The sequence below is a fragment of the Gracilinanus agilis genome, chromosome 2 (assembly GCF_016433145.1).
Source record: "Gracilinanus agilis isolate LMUSP501 chromosome 2, AgileGrace, whole genome shotgun sequence".
NCBI lineage: Eukaryota > Metazoa > Chordata > Mammalia > Didelphimorphia > Didelphidae > Gracilinanus > Gracilinanus agilis.
Genome location: NC_058131.1, coordinates 190344344 through 190359062, shown reverse-complemented (window position 1 = coordinate 190359062; position 14719 = coordinate 190344344). Strand labels below are relative to the sequence as shown.

Here is a 14719-nt window from a genome sequence, read left to right as displayed (position 1 = left end):
AGGTAGAAATCGAAATACAGCAGAAAAAAGGGACCTAGGGAAACTGGGAGGATTTTAACTGGAGAAATTGTTTAAAAACCTTGCATAATGTTATCAGAACATTAAAAAATGGAATGTATTCCTGGTGGTTCTGGGTTCAAAGGGGTTGGGAAATGAAGCACAGGTAGACAATGGAAAAAACAAAATCATAGGGACCACATTTGAGAAGCAAGAGACTTTGTTAGTATAAACTGCTCCTTCAACAGATGAGAGGATATGGAGGCCCAGATAAGTAGATGAGCTGAATATAATCTTATAACCATTTAATAAAGGAGCCATTTAGGTCTTTAATTGCCAATTAAACCCATATTTTAGCCTAGACTTGCATCTAGAAATTGTTTAAATTTTAGCTTGAAAAATGCAGTCTCAAAAACTGCTGTGAAAATTAGAAAACAGTATAGGAAAAATTGGGTTTAGATCAACATATACCCTATACCGAGATAAATTCAAAATAGGTAAATGATTTAAATATAAAGAGTGAAATCATAAATAAATTAGGTGAACATAGATTAGTATGCCTGTAAGATCTGTGGGAAAGGAAGGAATTTAAGACCAAGCAAGAAGATAGAGAACATTGCAAAATGTAAAATGAATGACTTTGATTATATCAAATTAAAAAGGTTTTATACAAACAAAACCAATACAATGAAAATTAGAAGGAAAGCAACAAAATGAGAGAACATTTTTATAACAAAACTCTCTGATAAAGGTTTAATTTTCCAGACATATAAAGAACTAAATCAAATTCACACACACACAAAAATCAAGCCATTCCCCAATCAACAAATGGTCAGAGGATATGAATAAGCAGTTTTCACACGGTGAAATCAAAACTATCATAAGTACATGAAAAAGTGTTCTAAATCCCTCCTGATTAGAGAAATGCAAATTAAAACAACTTCAAGGTACCACCTCACACCAAGAAGACTGATATGACAGCAAAGGAAAGTGATACATTTTGGAGGGAATGTGGCAAAATTGGGACACTAATCCACTGCCGGTGGAGTTGTGAATTGGTCCAATCATTCTGGCGGGTAATTTGGAACTATGTGCAAAAGGCTTTAAATGATGCTTGTCTTTTGATCCAGCCATACCATTGCTGGGTTTGTACCCCCCCCAAAGAGATAATAAGGAAAAAGACTTGTACAAAAATATTCATAGCCGCGCTCTTTGTGGTGGCAAAAAATTAGAAAATGAGGGGTTGTCCACCAGTTGAGGAATTGTTGAATAAATTGTGGTATATGTTGACGATGGAATATTTTTGTGCTGAAAGGAATAAAGAAATGGAGAAATTCCATGTGAACTGGAACGACCTCCAGGAATTGATGCAGAGTGAAAGGAGCAGAACCAGGAGAACATTATACATTGAGACTGATACATTATGGCACAATTGAATGTTTTCTACCAGTGGCAATGAAATGACTCAGGACAATTCAGAGGAACTTAGGAGAAAGAATGCTATCAACATCCAGAGAAAGAACTGTGGAACCAGAAATGCATTAGAAAAATATATGATCGACCATGTAGTGCAATAGGGAAGTGATTAGGGTTTTGATGCTAAAGAATTGCTCTACTGCAAATATGAATAACATGGAAATAGGTTTTGAACAATGATACATTTATAATCCAGCGGAACTGTTTGTTGGCTTTGGGAGGGAGGAGAAGACAGCGGAGGGCAGAGGGATCATGAATCATGCAACCATGGAAAAATATTCTAAAGAAAAAAAAGGAAAATGCAGTCTCCCCTTCTGAATTCTTCCCTTTTGGCAACTATGTTGAGGTTCACTGAAAAAAATGAGAAAATGTTAGCTGCTTTTGTTTCATTTAAAACTCAGTATTTAAGGATTCTATGTAATATTAAGCATCTGTTGATATTGAAAAATTATAAGAACAAGAATAGGAAAGTAAAGTTGATGGTTGTTATAGTTCAATCTTTTTCAGTCATGTCCAACTTTTTGTGACCCCATTTGTTTTTGTTTTTGTTTTTGTTTTGGCAGACAGGCTTAATTGTCTGAGAATAGATTTGAACTTGGGAAGATGAATCTTTCTTATTCTAGACCTGGCAATCTATCCCCTATACCACCTTGAAGCTCTAAATAGAGATTATCCCTAGAGAAAAAAAACGCTTTAAAGGGTCATTGTATTCTCAGAATTCTATGTAGAATATCATAATAAGGATCTTTAATCCACAAGATTTTAAAATATATGGAACATAATATCTTAACATAGTATCTTTTTCAGTTTAGTACAGCCCTAGACAGTGTTGTATATAATTAACAGGTGTTTTAAATAAGAGAGGATGAATAAGAGTTTACACAACACAGTTAAATAACATTTCACCAAAAGATGCCTTCTATATTGTATTAAGAAAGTTGTATCATATGAATGTTTTTATGTATAACCTATATAACCCTTGTGACCGTGTTTTTTATTGCACTTAATTAATATAATTCCATAAATATAGAAGCATAGATAGAGTGTGTTAGAATCTATGTATTAGGTATTGCTTAACTGAAGTCTTACAAACAAGGGCAACATACTGTAACCCAATTTTTTTGATCATTTCTTTATTTCATAATAATTGCTGTGACAATCTAAAATAAATATGAAGATGACTGAAATTCAAGCTACCTACATGAATGTCACACGAAGATTTTCTTTTGGAAGAGAACATCTGTATATTTTGTTTATTATATGTTATATATGTATACATATATTATATATTATATAATATATATACATACACACATATACATATACATAAACACACACACATATATATATATACCTAAAGGGAGCATGGAATGGATTTGAATTTATATCTCAAAATTGATATTTACTACTATACAGTGGGTATTCTAATAGTTTCACTATTTATAGGGTTGTTGTACTACTACCCTTAAAGAAATTGATAATGAGATAGTATTACAAGATTAATTTTTCAAGACCTAATGATACTAATACATTGCTATTAAACTTCATAAAAATATACTTAGTTTTATGTGGATTGTTTATTTTTCCATATTTTAATTATCAACTCTTTTCATAGGTTCTCTTATGGGGAAAGCCAGGGGAAGTTAACTTAAATATTTATCTGGGTTCAGAAGGGTGAGTAGGAGACAGGAATGGACAATAGCCTGGGACCAAATAAGTTAGGGAAACTGGGTTTAGCTCTTTGGAAATGACAGTTGACAGAAGTGACAGGTAGGCCTCAACTGTCACCCTGCTCCAACTAGACAGGGAGTCTGTGAAACCAGCAAGTAAATGACAAGAGGGCTTATAAACACGTTTAATTTAAGGAAACTAGTTTAAGGAGGGAGAAGGGGTTTCTATTCTATCAGTCTATGGGAAAGCCTCAGGGACAGGGAATGCACTTATCTACACTAAGCTAAACCTATAGCAGGACAGGGCACAATGGAAATCAGGAAGGAAAGTGGGATATCCTCACTGCAAAGTCCTGTCTCACTCCAGCGATGGTACAGCTTTCCCAGGTCTTCAGCCAGTACTCCTTCAATTGGGTAAGTCAGGGAGCTAAACCAACCTGAGCTGACCAGCAACTCAGGTTAGATTTTATAGTCTTTACCTAACCTTCCACAGGAAAAATCCTCCTTCCAGATATCAGGAAATCAGGGTACAAACTCCACTTCCTCTGAGGTCTCCCAGGATCAGTTACAACTTGTCCCCAACCACCATGGAGTCCACCTCAGAGAGAGAAGCAACACTTCCTGCTCCCCATTCCATTTAGAATCCTCCAGCCCTGCCTGCTAAGTCTCCTAAATAATAATTTATTAAACTTCCTCACAACAGTTCAAATTAGAGCATTATATTATAGTAGAAAGATTCCTTAACTGGAAATAAGAAGATTCACATCACAGGATCTTAGCTCTATCATTTATGTATATATGTCCTTAAATAGGTCTCTTCCTCTACTTAAGCCTCATATTTCTCATCAGCAAAATAAGGACAAAGGAAGTCCTTTCAAGGCTCATTCGAGCTCAAACATTCTAGGATTCTAAGTCTTCTTTTTTACTATTTTCTACAAATTGGCAAGGATTACAAAGGGCATTGAAATAACATTACCAGTGCTTTTAAATCAACAATGCATCAATCAATGTAATTGTTTTACTTATAAAAATGTTTATATAATCACTTTTTTCTCTATGTGCTGAAAAGCAATTTAAATGGTCAAATGTAGAATTTATATGGTTTTCTTTTATAATGCTGGAGGTTACAAAAAAGGTCAAAGAATATTTCAAGTTAATTTCTTATATATTTTAGGGATATTTTCCACACACATACACACATACACATATATACACACATACACACACACACATGCACACACCTCATGGTTACTGCTTCAATAAGTTCTCCTAGAAAGGCTCTGGCAATAGTGGTTCCTTGAGCACTGTTTGATAAAAAAAAATCTTTCTAATCATAAATATTCTGACACTGAATTATTTAGTAGGCCACAGAGGCCTATAGCTGTTCATTAGCCATGAAACTAATTTCAAGCTCTAGTCATGAACAAAAAAGTAATACAAACTTTTCAATTATGACTGTTACAGGATAATATTGTACCAAAAATAGCTTGTAGAATAGACAAAGACATTCGAGGTCATTGGATAATATTATTAATTTTCCCAAAATTTTCCTTTGCATTTAGGATTTCCCACATTGTTCTATCATAAATCAACACTTTTTGTGTGTTTATGTGTTTGTAAGATGGTCACTAAATTCTACATTATATATTAGAATGAGAATAATACCCAATAGCAACATTTTCAGATTTTTCTTAATTTTAACAATGTAGTGCAATGATGTGGTTGTTAATATTAATAATAGATTAAACAAACCCCCTTTTGGCTAAAGATTCTTTGTATAATTGAATCTTAGGATTCATGAAGAGATATAAAATTTCTGGTAGAAAAAAAAAGTCATTGTCCAAGTTACTCCATAACAGCCAGGCTAGAAATAAAGAATTATGTTTATTTGTAGATGTCATATTTATGGAATGACATAGATAAATGATATCTAGGTGGTTCCATGGGTAGAATACAAAGTCTGGACTCACAGAGACTCATCTTCCTGAATTCAAATTTGACCTCAGACACTTATTGGCTGTGTGACCTTGGGCAAATCACTTAACCCTGTTTCTCTCAGTTTCTTCATCTGTCAAATGAGCTGGTGAAGGAAATAGAAAATCATTCAAGTATCTCTGAAGTGTCATGGAATATTTTGGCTTTGAAGAAGATGGGACTTGAGGAAGGCACGAAAGATATCTTTGAGTATTTGAAGAAATATCATATAAGAAGAGATATTAGATGTTCATTTTAGCCAAAGAGAGCCAAAATGAAATGAAATTGCAACAGATTATGACTCCATATATAGAGATAAATATAAGAGTTATTCAAAAGTAGATGATTCCTTGGGAAAGGGTTTGTTCTGCCACGCTGGAAGTCTTTATCTTAAGCCTGGGTGATGCAAGAAACCCAAAATCAAGTTTGTCTCTGTGTCTCTGTGTCTCTGTGTCTGTCTGTCTGTCTGTCTCTCTCTCTCCCTCTCTCTCTCTCTCTCAATTTCTCTCTCATAATTGGTTTCTATAACCTCATCAGGTTAGTTATTTCCAGTATTGTCTGACCCCATTTTGAGGTTTTCTTGACAAAGATACTGGAGTGGTTTGCCATTTCCTTCTCCAGTTCATTTTACAGATGAGAAAAGTGACACAAACAGGGTTAACTGATATGTTCAGGGGCACTCAAGTAAGTAGGAGACTAGATAGAAACTTTTGTACATGTTCTCTCATAAGTACTCCAAGGAAGCTAATCCTCAAATAGTGGGGGGCCTATATTGTTTTTTTTCAACATTTTGTTTATAGTATAAGCCTTGACTTATAATCCAAGGGGTTTCTCTATTAAGCTTGTGTCTGATGGGGCAGAATGAAAAAGGTTCATAATAATTCTGTTTGTGGAAGTATGAATATTTTGGAATTAGTTCTCAGGTGAGAAGGGAACGCTTCCTAACAATGGGCTGGTAGATTGGTATTAGTGCCCTCTACTAGGTCACTATTTTCTGTGAAGTTGGAAGGCTGCCCCATGCTTTTGACCCCTGAACCAAAGGATACAAGGAAATTCAAGGATAATAATCAACATAGATGAAAGGATTAAATTAGTTAGATGCACTCTTTAACACAACAAAAGGGCATGTTTAACAGCAGATACCAGTTGGACTCAGCTGAATAAGGTAAGGACCCTCATTTCCTCTTGTCTCTCTTCTTCTCAGGGCTCTAGCCAGTTGAGTAATCATCCACAATAAATACACATGCACATGCAGAGTCAATTATTTTTCACTTGTCTTTTTAACTTCTCATGGTCTTCCTTAGAGTCTTTGGTTTGAGGAAGGAACTGTCACTATCAGTATTGCTCTACACGTAAGAAGACCTTATCTCATTCCTTTTCTTCTCTCCTTTTTTCCTCACTCCTTTCCATTTCCAGAGATCTTCTAAAAACTCCTACTGAAGGGCAGTGAGGGTAGATGGGAATGTAGTCTTCCAGCATTGATCCAGGGTTAGCTTTCCTCACAATATAGGAAGAGATAAAATTCAGGGTCTATGTGATCAGCCAAAGACAAGCCTGAGGACTCTTACCCCAGAATATTTGTCTATCAGTTTTCCATTTTTCTTTAAAAAGGAAAAGTCCATCTTCTTTTCAGTTGTACATTTCTTATATCATTTACTCAAGTTTTTTTTAATTTCCTTATGTTATCTCCTGTATTTCTCTGTGTCTTCTCTAGATTCTCTAGATTTCTTTCTCCACCAGTCCCTAGCAGTCTCCCTACCCTGTATGATATCTTCACAATACTACAGCAGCCATCTCACCCTGAAAGCCTCCTTTGAGAGAAAGCAGACTTTTCACAGAGTAATACTCCATGCTTCCTTGCCTTCTGATTGGTCCTACCTTCTGCCAGAGCCTCCATAAAACCAGGGGTCCCCTAGGACCTTCATACCTGTGTGGGCCCTTTTCCTGATTCTCTGGTCTTTTTTCTCCACTATATGCCTTCTCACATCTTTCAGCTTTCTTTTATGTGTTGACTTTCCACATAAGACTTCAAACTCCAAAGTAGGGGTTTGTCTTTCTTTTTACTTCTATTAATATTCTCAATGTAAACTGCAGTGCTTAGCACATAATAAACACTTAGTAAATGCTTTTTGTTCTGATTTGTTATCACAGCCTGCTTTCACTTATGACATACCTTTTTGTTGCCTTCTGTGTAATAGCCATTTTTGATTTTTCAGTTAATAAAATGTTCCGTGATTTACATGTTTCATTATTTAGCCCCTGTGGTATCACAATACTTGGGATGTGTTTCTTTAATAATAATAACAATAAACTAACTTTTATATAATGTTTTAGGTTCTTGAAGAATCCCTTTATAAATATTATCTCATTTTATCCTAAACAGAACCCTTAGAGGTAGATGATTTTATTATTCCCATTTAACAATGGGAAGAAAATATCATTTATATAGTGCTTACTATGTGCCAGGCACTTCACAAATATCTCAGCTTATCCTTACAAAAATGCTGCCAGGTAAAAAAAAAAACATTAGAAAATGAGAGGTTGTCCCTCGATAGAGGAATGGATGAACAACTTGCAGTATATGATCCAGGTGATGGAATACTAATGAACTCCTTGATATCTATAAAAACTAGTAAGACTTACAAGAACTGATGTGAAGCGAAATGAACAGAACCAGGAGAACATTATACACAATAAATGAAACACTGTGGCACAATCAAATGTAATAGACTGTGCTACTAATAACAATGCAATGATCCAGGACAATCCTGAGGGACTTATGAGAAAGAATTCTATCCACATCCAGAGAAAGAACTGTGGGAGTAGAAATGATGAAAAAAAATATATGATTCATCACTTGTTTATATGGGTATAGGATTTGGGGTTTTGGTTTTAAAAGATTACTCTACTACAAAAATGAATAATATGGAAATAGATATTGAGTGATAATATATGAATAACCCAGCGGAATTGCTTGTCAGCCCAGGTAGTGAGGAGGAGAGAGGGGAGGAGGAGAACATGAATCACATAACCATGGAATTAAATAAACACTAAATTAATAAATAAAAACATAGAATACTAAAAAAAACAACAAGAACAATGCTGACAGATAGATGCTGTTATTGTCCCTATTTTGCAGTTGAGTAAACTGAGGTAAATGATTACATGACTTGTCCACAGTTACACATCTAGTAAGCATCTAAGGCTAGATTTGAACTTAAGATTTCCTAATTCCAAGTCTAGTACTCTATCTACTCTGTCACCTAACTGTCTTTTAAGTCTCTGAAATCTATTACAACTTTCAGACACTGTAATTTTTATCCTTGTAACAAACATATGATAGTGAAATATTATTACCCCCATTTTACAGATGAGAAAATAAAGACTCAGAGAGGAAAAAAAAACAAAAAACTTGCCAAAGACCACATAAGTTTTTAATGAGGATAAATATAGGACTTCTCACTCCAGTGGTTTTAAGAGTACTGTGAGTTATTGTTTTCCAAAATTACGTAAAAACATACTCTACAGATAGTAATAATTAAATACAGGTAATAATAATGAGCTTTAGAAGTATTTATTCATATTGTCTGTTGAATAGATTAGTAATTACAGACTAGCCAGTCTATAATTTTCATAGTTCATTCTGTGGGACATTAATAGAATGAAAACATAAAACTTATGTCCTTTTAATATTCCATTAACCAAGCCTCTTTGAATAAGGTCCAAAAGAATATTATACTGGATTCTCTGTATTTTGAATAAGGTTCAAGGTTCTTGTGGGCTTTTCTTACATTACTAATCATCGTAAGGAAAGGAAAAAAAATAAAGCAAATATATCAATATGTTGTAAAATTTGTACATTGCAAATTCAGAGTAGCCTCATCATTAACTAAGAAGTGGAGTGTTTAGGTCTGACTTTCTTTTAAATACAACATATATCTATTCATCACTGTGTCATACCATTAAATCCAGGACATTAATACCAATGACCCTCCCTTGTTTCATTATGTAACCAGCATGAATCAGATCTTCAATGATCCAAAACTAGTCTAAGTAAATAATTAAAATGAAAAGAAATGAGCCTCAAACTTTGGCCTTAGGGATATATATTACTGGAGAGAGTATGCAAACTTAACCACATTTATTACAGCTTTCATTTTAGCAATCCTGGGGGTAGAATAAGCTATAATATTTATCATTTACATTTGCTTGCTGTGTTTACTACTTATCAAAGATGAAATGCTTCCTCTCTAGAGAGACAATGTGTTTATCTACTGACTCTCTGAGAGGTCAAGGAAAATGTAATTGTCTCCTGTTACCATACCATTCAAACATCTTGGCTTCCAGAAGAATATATTTTAAAAGGTAACAGGTAACTGAATCATCAACATAATGGGAGGATACATTTCTTATTGTTTATATTCCCTTTACTTTCAAAACACTGAATGTTAGAATTTCATGGGAACATGAGTTAGAGATCATCTAACTCAACCCCATAATTCTTTTAATTATACCTTTCAGTAAAACAGATTTACCAAAGTGTGGGGGGGGTGTTAACGGACATAATAAGCTTTTAAATGCCAAATAAATTTTTTGTTGTGATTGCATCTGGTTACCATAATGTTCCTTAAACTTTGGAAGAATGGGCCTTTTAAAAGAGGGAGGAAAATGGCATTTATTGGTTTTCAAAAGTTAAAATCAAGCTTTTTATTACTACTGACTGAAAAAATAATTTCTAAATATGACTTGTAAACAGAGAGAATTTTTCAAAATTTAAACAATTTTAATTGATAAATAATCAACTTCAAGAACTTTCTACATTCAAATTATTTCCTCAATTACTACAATGATTTAAAGACGTGTACTGCATGTGAAAAAATTTTATTATTAAATTTTTCTTGGCCATTGGTTCAAACTTGAATTTTTATGAAGAGATGAAAATAACATATATCAGATTGACTTATAGCCTACAAATTCAGTAAAATATACAGAAAATAATCATTCATTATTGTTTTCAATTGAGTTAGTAATATCTAATGCAAGTAAATGCTATACAATGTATTTGACTTTTGGCTATAAGATGTGGACATTGGAGTCTCTGTGCTTTCATCACTATTGAAAGCTTTTAGTTCCTTCCACTGGAGGAAATGGTCTCTTGTCTGTTACCTGTAGTCTTAGTGATATTGAGAAGTTAATAAAATCCAAAGAGTGAGATGCATGATTCATATCTAATATGTGTCAAAAATAAAAGACTTGATCTCATGTCTTCTCTGACTCCTATGGTCTAAACCTAATCTTCTTGTATGTTATAAGGCTTTTTTTTAAGAGAACTAAACCAAATTTGTAAGAAACTTTCTGACTAGGAGTATTGTTTCTAATAATAAACTGTCTACAAATAAGTTTCCAACAATTAAATCAGTAATTAACAACTATGCAACAATTAATACAATAGAGATTATTAACTAATAATTAAAAATACATTTAATTTCATTTTTGTTATAACTTCACTTACAAATATATTCCTAGAATTCTGGCTACCAGAAATATGTCAAAGAATGCACCTTCAAAATAAAGATTAGTAGAACTTGAAAAGTCTCTTTACTGAGACAAAATATAAGGCCTTTTGATCTCTTAGACACCAAGTGAGTCACTTGAAGAGTCCAGAAGTGTGAATAAACTACATCTCTTAGTAATGTCGATGCTGGGTGATTCCAAAAAACAGAGAAATTCATCTCAAAACTGAACTGGTCAAATTCTTTTCAAGAAAATGTTTCATTTGACTGAAGCATAAGTTCAAATAATTGAATATGTTATCCTCTCTTCTTCTAAAAATAGATGATTTTATGACAAATGGTGAAATTTGTTTTCTATTTTAGCCAGAATTCAAGTAGTTTGTTCATTTTTGGAATGGAAACATACAGTGATTCATCTTAAATAGACTTTCCTCCAATTAGTTGAAAATTCCTGAAATAATCAATACTATTTTCTGAATCATTAAATTTTTCTTGACACGTGATAGAGGGAAAAGTAAAGTATAATAAAATGGAAAGAACTCTGGACTTGGAGTCAGGAGATTTATAATTGTCTCATGGCTCTGATACTATCTGGTTGGGTGACCAAACCATATTGGTTTACATCTCTGACCTTAGTTTCAGAATGATGAATTCAGTCCTTGTAGTCCCTGAGTTTATATAATCCTTCCCATGTTAATTTGTCATTTTTTTATAATAATGAACCAACTACTCCCTGTCCATGCCAAACTGGTTCCATCTTGTGATTTCCTTATTTCTAATTAATGACGGCTTCATTCTAAATATCACTTATGCTTAAAACCTTAAGACCATCCATAATTATTAACAATTTACCTTTAAAAACTTTTCTTGCACTAAATTCCCCAATACATCCTGTATTATAGTTAAACTAGCCTATTTGGTGTCCACATAACATAGTACCTTTTTTCTATATCCATATTTTGTTCATGCAATTCCACCTTAATATTTTTATTGTAAAACTCTGCGTAAGTCCTGGTCATGTGTAAAGATCTATTCAAATGCAACATTGGATGTGACTTCCAACTTCTTCTATTCTTTTTGGCAGAAGTAATCTTATTTTCTTCTACAATTCCATAGCACTTTGTTCATGCATTTTGAAGAGTGATGATTCATACTGATTATAGTGATTATATTTACAATTTCTTTTTAAAAAAACCTTTTACCTTCCATCTTAGCATTAATAGTATGTATTATTTCCAAGGTAGAAGAGCAGCAAGGGCTAAGCAATGAGGGTTAAGTGACTTGCCCAGGATCACACAGCTAGGAAGTATTTGAAACCAGATTTGAAACCAGGAACTCCCATCTCTATGCCTCTCTCTCAATCCTCTGAGTCAAAGGCAAAATTGTTATCCCTGCCCTCACAGAATTCACTTTCTAACAGAGAAGACATTATATAAATATATACATAGAAGATATACATAGGATACAAGAAAGCTCTAGCATTTGAAATAAGGTAGCGGAGATCTCCTGCAGAAAGTCAGAAAGGACCTGAGTTTTGAAGGGAGCCAGAAGGCAGATATGAGGAGAGGGAGCATTCTAGGCATGAGAGTCAGAGAGTGCAAAGGCAGAGATATCAGAAATGGAATAGTTTCTGTGAAGAATATCAGTTAGGTAAATGCAGAGTAGTCATTCAATATTTGGAGGCAAGTTAAGTGTTAGAAAATGAGAAAAGTAGGAAGGGGCTAGGTTGAAAATGGTTTTAAATGCATATTTGATCGTTTTGGTAATTGGGGGTCCTTTGAGTTTATTATGTAGGGTGGCATGTCCAGACCTTTGTTTTGGGTAAATCATTTTGGTAGGAGACTGGGGAATGAGTTGGAGAAGAAATTTAAGGCAAAGAGTCTAAGTATGAGGTTATTGCAATGATCCGGACATGGGGTGATGAATGATTGTGCCAATGTGAATCATGAGAAAGGAACTATGTAGGGTAGATATGAAGGGAGAAAGAAGGGCTCAAAAACAGATTGGTTATACAGGATGAGTGAGGTTTTGAGCTTAGATGACTGAGAGGATGCACTTAAGAGTAATAGGAAAGTGGGGAAGAAAAGAAAGATAATGGGTTATTTCATACTTACAAATGTAGCTGTTTGAAACATTTTAAAGTCCCCCACATCTACTCCTAAATCTTTCTCTTTCTTTTTTCAATTTATTTACTTATTTCTTATACTAAAATACTCAGTTAACTCCGTCCTTCCCCTTGCCCCATTAGAGAAGGTTTGTGTATATATAAAACTTTTTTAGTTATTTCTATTTATCAGTTCTTTCTCAGGAAGTGTCATATATCTCTGTGTGTGTGTGACATCCTTCTAATAATATTTATGTTTCCTATATATAATGTTCTCTTGGGTCTGTTTATTTCATTCTTCATAATTTTATGTAGGCCTTTTCATTTTTTTACAAAACTAACCTATTGATCATTTCTTACAGTGTAGTATTATACCATCACAATCATGCCATAATTTGTTTAGGCATTCCCCAACTGATGGGCATCCTTTCGAAGTTAACCTCATCTATTAAGTTACTGGGAAGACTGAGGATATCTATGTCTTTTCTTAACCACCTTTAATGCTAGTGTCTTACCTGTTGATTATTACTAATTCATCATATACCTATCTTGTTTATACATAATTGTTTGCATGTTGTCTCCTCTATTAGAATGTAAGCTTCTTAAGAGTAGGCTTTATATTTTCCCTGTCTTTGTGTCCTCACTGCTTTAGTAGTAGTAAGTACTTAATAAATGCTTGTTGATTTGACTTGACTTTATCTATGGGGAACATACAACATCAGTACCTGCTACTTCCTATCCCCAAACACATAGCTCAAAACCTTTCTATGCTTTCAATTAGACTCTTCTTTCTACTTTTAAAGGATAAGATCAACAACTCTTTACAACTCTTTAGTTTGTGCCCTCAATCATATCCCTATCCATCTCCTCCAAGAAGTTTGCCATTTCAATCTTTCTCTTTCTCTCATCTTGAAAAATTTCCCTACTACTGACTCTTCTTACTACTAATAAACATGTTCAAATCTTCTGCATCCAAAAAGACTCTCCAAAAATTTCTAGTGACATAAAATAATAATGATGATAATAATGACAGCAAGATAATAATATATTATTTCTATAACACTTAAATGTTTGTAAATATCTTTACAATAATAATTGTTTTTGAACCTCATAATACTCCATATAAAGTAAAGACAATTATTATCCCATTTTGCATTTGAGGAAATCAAAGCAGAGAGATGTTAAGTGGCTTGCCCAGGGTCCTCAATTATGCCTCAACTTTCATTGAATATTTCTCCTCCATTTTACAGCTGTTTCTTTTTTATAAAGCCTATACATGTTTTCTCCACTTACCCACCATTTAGTCATTCCTCAACCCTTTCAAATCTGATTACTAATTCCCTAATTCTACTAAAACTGCTACCTCCTATAAACTCTAAACTGTCATATGCATGCTTCTTAATATTCAAGATGCTTAAACCACCAATCACCCCTTTCTCTTGGATACTCTCTGTTCCCTTGTTTTTTCTTCTACATGTCTTACTATCCATAGTCTACTGATAATTCATCACTTTAGGTATTCTCTTTGTATACCTCCTCCCTGCCTAGTCCCATATTCTCTTATTGCTTTAACCATTAGTGTAGTTCTTAAATCTGTGTCTCCAGCTTCAATTTATCTTACTCATTCTATTATATGGCATTTAATTGCCTGGCCAACCTCACTCCATGGACATCCTGCTGTTACCATAAATTCACCATATTTAAAATCATATTAAATCTCTGTACCTCTTTCTGATTTCTGTTGATGGCAGCAGCATCTTCTCTGTTGCTCTGATTGATAACTTTGGAGTGATCTTTCACTCTTCACCTTCCCTCACCCCATATATTAAATCACTTACTCTTATTAATTTAACAGTTGCAATATCACTATCTATCCCCATTTATATAAATTCTTGCCTCTCCATAGTACTACCTCCTTTTCTTAGTCTTGAGGTACTTCCTGATTGGTCTCTCTATTTCTAGTCTTTCTACTCTGTAATCCATTG

General features: G+C 33.8%; 1 protein-coding gene across 1 annotated transcript in view; it reads right to left on the bottom strand.

Moving 5' to 3' along the window:
• The window catches only part of CSMD1 (CUB and Sushi multiple domains 1), a 2120031-nt gene that overhangs the window by 157610 nt on the left and 1947702 nt on the right, over positions 1–14719 (bottom strand). The window lies entirely within an intron of this gene.